A 6,484-nucleotide genomic window follows, 5' to 3' on the forward strand; every position below is an offset into this window, starting at 1 on the left:
CAATGCTGATCATTGCCTTTTTGCCCTCAATTCCATTCTGTCACCCCGAATGATACAGTTTCTCAGGCTTCCTTGTGTGTAGGCACATGGCAATAGGCCAGAACTGTGCACTCGTGACATTTTGGCTGGATAATTCTTTGTTGTGAGGGATCGTCCTCTGCTGTGTAGAATGTAAAAAGTATCACTGGCGTCTATCTGCTGAATGTCACTAGTACATTCTCTCTCAGAGTTGTGACAACCAAAAATGTCTCCAGTTGTCAAATATCCCCTGGAGGAAAGGGGGTCAAAAGCATTTCAGAACCATTACACTAAATCATCATATTGTTGTTGGAAGCCAGGCCACATTACCAAACTGTTTATTTGATTTGGTTTGGAAGTCCAACACAGCTTCCCAAGTGGTGTTTCATAAGGTGCAGAGTGCTAAATTCTTTAGGGAAGTAAATACTTAGGTTGTAACTCAATCAAAAGACAAAAGAAGATGCTGTGAAAGAATAACATCTGCTAAACTTTTGGTTATAGGTAGGAAATTTAAAAAGAAGTCATGTAAAACAAGAAAGTCAGCCAATTATAAGTCAGGCCTTAGAGTGAGATGGGCTTTTTGTGGCCACCAGAACCCAGAGTCTAGCCCTCATGTTGTAGTTTCAAAAAATGGTTACTCTTTTGCTTTTAAATTATGTTTTTTAACAATGTTCATTCTAATACATAATATTTTGGCAAGAAACATTTATCGAGGTGTCCTCAACCCTGCCAATAATTTCCACCCCAATCCATCAAGGATGTTAAAATGTTGGCATCGTGATATGTACATTTCCATACTTTTTCCAAATCTCTACAGCGATACTTATATACAGGTTTCTATATAGTTGTTATATTTGTTGTTGTTTATTTGCTAAGTCATGTCCAACTCTTTTGCAACCCCATGGACTGTAGCCTGCCAAGATCCTCCATCTGTGGAATTTTCCTGGCAAAAATACTGGAGTGAGTTGCCATTTCCTTGTCCTCGGACACTTCCTGACCCAAGAATCAAACCCATGTCTCCTGCTTGGCAGGCAAATTCTTTACTACTAAGCCACCAGGGAAATCCAGGTATTATATAGGGGTTTTTAAATAATAAAAGGTATACTTATTAAATAATAAAAGTGGATCATAATATGCAATTTTTGTGCAATTTACTTTTGTTATTCCCAGTGTATCAGATAAACATTCCTCAAGAACAACCATTACAGATCTTTTTAAGGGTTGCATAATATGCCACAGTATGTATACATCATAATTTGATCAACAGGTTTTCTATTGAAGACATCTGGATGTGTTTCTGGACTTTTTTCCCAACAACATGAATGCCATAATAAATATTCTTGTATTCATAGCCTTAGATATTCACACCAAAAATATACACATAAATAAAAGCTAAGGACTACTAGGATGAGAAAAGAAGTTAAAAATCTTCAAAATCTTCTTAGGAATTAGTGTCTGAAGTCTATGACAGCCTTTAGTATATTTTGTTTTTCTCTTCTGTTCTAAACACAGAAGTCTTAACACACTTGTAGTCTCCTGAGTGATCAGATCAGATCAGTCGCTCAGTCGTGTCCGACTCTTTGCGACCCCATGAATCGCAGCACACCAGGCCTCCCTGTCCATCACCAACTCCTGGAGTTCACTCAGACTCACGTCCATTGAGTCAGTGATGCCAGCCAGCCATCTCATCCTCTGTCGGCCCCTTCTCCTCCTGCCCCCAATCCCTCCCAGCATCAGAGTCTTTTCCAATGAGTCAACTCTTCGCATGAGGTGGCCAAAGGACTGGAGTTTCAGCTTTAGCATCATTCCTTCCAAAGAAATCCCAGGGCTGATCTCCTTCAGAATGGACTGATTGGATCTCCTTGCAGTCCAAGGGACTCTCAGGAGTCTTCTCCAACACCACAGTTCAAAAGCATCAATTCTTCGGCACTCAGCCTTCTTCACAGTCCAACTCTCACATCCATACATGACCACAGGACAAACCATAGCCTTGACTAGACGAACCTTTGTTGGCAAAGTAATGTCTCTGCTTTTGAATATGCTACCTAGGTTGGTCATAACTTTCCTTCCAAGGAGTAAGCGTCTTTTAATTTCATGGCTACAGTCACCATCTGCAGTGATTTTGGAGCCCCCCCAAAATAAAGTCTGACACTGTTTCCACTGTTTCCCCATCTATTTCCCATAAAGTGATGGGACCGGATGCCATGATCTTCGTTTTCTGAATGTTGAGGTTTAAGTCAACTTTTTCACTCTTCACTTTCACCTTCATCAAAAGGCTTTTTAGTTCCTCTTCACTTTCTGCCATAAGGGTGGTGTCATCTGCATATCTGAGGTTATTGATATTTCTCCCGGCAATCTTTATTCCAGCTTGTGTTTCTTCCAGTCCAGCGTTTCTCATGATGTACTCTGCATAGAAGTTAAATAAGCAGGGTGACAATATACAGCCTTGACGTACTCCTTTTCCTATTTGGAACCAGTCTGTTGTTCCATGTCCAGTTCTAACTGTTGCTTCCTGACCTGCATACAGATTTTTCAAGAGCAGATCAGGTGGTCTGGTATTCCCATCTCTTTCAGAATTTTCCCCAGTTTATTGTGATCCACACAGTCAAAGGCTTTGGTGTAGTCAATAAATCAGAAATAGATGTTTTTCTGGAACTCTCTTGCTTTTTCAATGATCCAGTGGATGTTAACAATTTGATCTCTGGTTCCTCTGCCTTTTCTAAAACCAGCTTGAACATCAGGAAGTTCACGGTTCACATATTAAGCCTGGCTTGGAGAATTTTAAGCATTACTTTACTAGCATGTGAGATGAGTGCAATTATGCAGTAGTTTGAGCATTCTTTGGCATTGCCTTTCTTTGGGATTGGAATGAAAACTGACCTTTTCCAGTAGGAGCATCTTTTATTATTTATAAGAAGGCTCTTCCAGCACTCCTGAGTTTATGCTAATGAAGTAGCATAAAGTAGGTCTTAGGGCGGGATCCCCAAGATAGCTTTGAGATGGGGTTGGTCACCAGAAGGACCAAGTAACTAGAGAGTGGGAACTTTTCAGCTCTACTCCTGACCTCCAGAGTGAGGGGCAGGGTGTGCTGGAGACTTTAAATTCTATAAAAACTCATGAACGAGAAGTTTCAGATGGCTCCAAGTTGGTGAACACAGTGAAGCACAGGGAGGGTGGTGCACCCCAACTCCACACGGACTTTTGCTCAGGATCTGTGTGGACTTTGCCCTGTGTATCTCTTTATATGGCTGTTCATGTGTCTCCTTTGTAAGGATACAAAAGTTAATGCTTTCTTTGTAGATATAAGTAATGTGTCTTACTGAGTTCTGTGAGCCACCTGAGGAAATTATTGAACTTTAGGAGAGTTTCACCGGAACTCCAAATTCAAAGCCTGTTGGTCAGAAATCTATGAGGTCTGGGACTTGTGACTAGCATCTGAACTGGGGACAGTCCTGTGAGACTGAGACCTTCACCAGCTCCCAGTATTTAATATCAAAAATGATTTGAATTGCTGAATATCCAGTTATTGTCTGAAGAATCAGAGATTTGGTTGTTGGTGTTGGGAAACACGTAGACCAGTACACCATGCTAATCCTTTTGAACAAGATACCAGAAATCTCATATGTTTTACTAACATTCTCATGTGAACTGTGCTGGCTACAAACTGAATTTCCTTGCCCTTTTTTTTTTTTTAAGCACCTTTGCTGCCTATCCCTATTTTTCCCCTTTTATTTTTAAAAAATATTTATTTATTTGACTGCACTAGGTCTTAGTTGTACACGTGGGATCTGGTTCCCAGACTAGGGATCAAACCTGGGCCCCCTACATTGGGAGCTTGGAGTCTTAGCCACTGGACCACAAGGGAAGTCCCCGCCCATCACCTTTCATTCAACAATTCTTTTCCTATGTGGCAGGTTTCCTTTAGATTCTTCATTTAGTCTGTTGCTCAATAAATATATGTGCTAGCTCTCTACTAGATAGCTGATGATACAGAGGTGAGCCAGATAAAATCCCTGCTGTAGTCGGGGGAGACAGTCAATAAAACACATAGAGAAAAATAAGTTAACAAATAAAATAGGGGAATGTGCTCTCCAATCTACTGAATAAGGAGTAGAGAGGACTTGTTCTAGGAAAGTAGGCACAGGCAAAAAGTATGACAAATACGTGGCAGGCATGTATATATTTATTTCAAGTGATTCCAGGATTATTTTATACACATATATAAGCTAATGCATACATCTGGTCTCACTTCCACACCCTTTTTTTTAAAAAAAACAAACAAATGGCACTATCCTGCACACACTGTTTTACATCTTGCCCAATGCAGTTTGGAGATCATTCCATATGAGAACGTAAAGAGCTTTCCTCATTTTAAAAAAAGTAGCTTTGTAATGTGAAAAGTACTATTTAGAGAATAGTAATGCCAAAAATACTAACAAGAAGGTCAATACTAGAGTCACAGGAGATCTGAAAAACTGAATGTGAACTTCCAGCTTTAGGAACAAAGAATGATCTGAATTTCGTGCAAGTAGTTTTCAACTACTGGTAAGGCCAGAAGAGATGAGAGTTTGTTTTTTTTGTAATACAACTTCTGTCTCTCGCTTATCCTACTGGCCATGACTGTGCCATCAGGGCACAAGTAATCACACAGTGATCACACAGTATTTCATAACACCATCAAGTGTCTCTGAAGTACAACATATACAAATCAATGAAGTAATAAGATGTTCATAAGCTTACATATGTCTTTTTTTTTTAATCTGAAAGTCCTGTTTCTATTTTGATAGACTATTGACTCTTAACATTTTATATATTATATCCTACCAACATAGTTGAGAAGCAATTTGAAATATATTGTGAGATAAGATAAAGTGGGGAGAGAATAGGATCGAGTATGAAAGCCAGGAAGGGTGAGGTGTCTACCTAATTAAGCACTAGAAGAAGTGTAGGAGGGAAGAAAAGACTACAGGTTTGTTCACAGGCTGATTACAGGGCATCTATCTGAAGGAACACTTCAGTGATTTCAAGCCTTTTAGGATGAAAGATAGCACCCCACTCCAGTACTCTTGCCTGGAAAATCCCATGGATGGAGGAGCCTGGTGGGCTGCAGTCCATGGGGTTGCAAAGAGTCGGACACGACTGAGTGACTTCACTTTCCCTTTTCACTTTCATGCATTGGAGAAGAAAATGGCAACCCACTCCAGTGTTCTTGCCTGGAGAATCCCAGGGACGGGGGAGCCTGGTGGGCTGCCGTCTGGGGTCGCACAGAGTTGGACACTACTGAAGCGACTAAGCAGCAGCAGCAGCAGCAAGATGAAAGAGATCATCACTTTTAGAAACGAAACAACCAGCTGTAAGGAGAGATTTTCAGTTTAACTCGAGGTACAAAGACTTTTGGGTTTAGATGGGACCTTCCAGTTAAATTTTCAAAATTAGAACTGTTTTTTTTTTTTTTTTAAAGGATGAAACACCTTAAGTTACTTTTTTAAGTTCAAACGGTAATTGTCACTGTATAGACAGGACCCACTCAAAGCTTACAGACTGATAAACTATAAACTCACTACCCCTTAAGGGGGTAGAAGTGCTATATTTCAGAAACAGATGCCCACGAAGTTTGGCTCTGGATCTGCCATGTATCATACGGGTTCTTAGTTAAGGTTAGATGTGAGTGAGAGTCCTAAAATTTCAGGAAAAGTGAACAGAAGAGGGACTTCAAGTAGGCAAGGAATTAATATTTTTGGCTACTATGTACACCCTTCACTTTACATCTGGCTATCTTTAATTCTCATCATAACCCTACAAAATAGTCATTAACCATTTTACAGATGAAGATCTTGGGTTCAGAAAAGCTAAACTTCTCACGCTAGAAGGATCTCAGATTCTTACCCAAATCTACATGTTTGTAGCGGCCAAGTCATGCTCTGCCCAGTTATCTTCATACCATTCCACTTGACCCGATATACTCATTTTATGAAACCTATACGAGGGAACGGAGAAGGCAATGGCACCCCACTCCAGTACCCTTGTCTGGAAAATCCCATGGACGGAGGGAGCCTGATAGGCTGTAGTCCATGGGGTCGCTAAGAGTTGGACACGACTGAGCGACTTCCCTTTCACTTTTCACTTTAATGCATTGGAGAAGGAAATGGCAAACCACTCCAGTGTTCTTGCCTGGAGAATTCCCCAGGGACGGGGGAGCCTGGTGGGCTGCCGTCTATGGGGTCGCACAGAGTCGGACACGACTGAAGCGACTTAGCAGCAGCAGCAACAGCCTACGAGGGAAATCACACATTTGGGGCCAAGCTGGGACCACAAAGCAGGTAGGCTGATCATTCCTCCGCCTCAAAGGTCTTTGCAGGGCTCACACATGCCTTTAAGGGACAATCTACACCGCCCTACAAGGGATGGAGAAAGGAAGAAATAGCAGTAGTCTAAAGACAAAAGCAAAGAGAAAAAGGGAGCCGAA

The sequence above is a fragment of the Bubalus kerabau genome, chromosome 1 (genome assembly GCF_029407905.1).
Source record: "Bubalus kerabau isolate K-KA32 ecotype Philippines breed swamp buffalo chromosome 1, PCC_UOA_SB_1v2, whole genome shotgun sequence".
Lineage (NCBI taxonomy): Eukaryota > Metazoa > Chordata > Mammalia > Artiodactyla > Bovidae > Bubalus > Bubalus kerabau.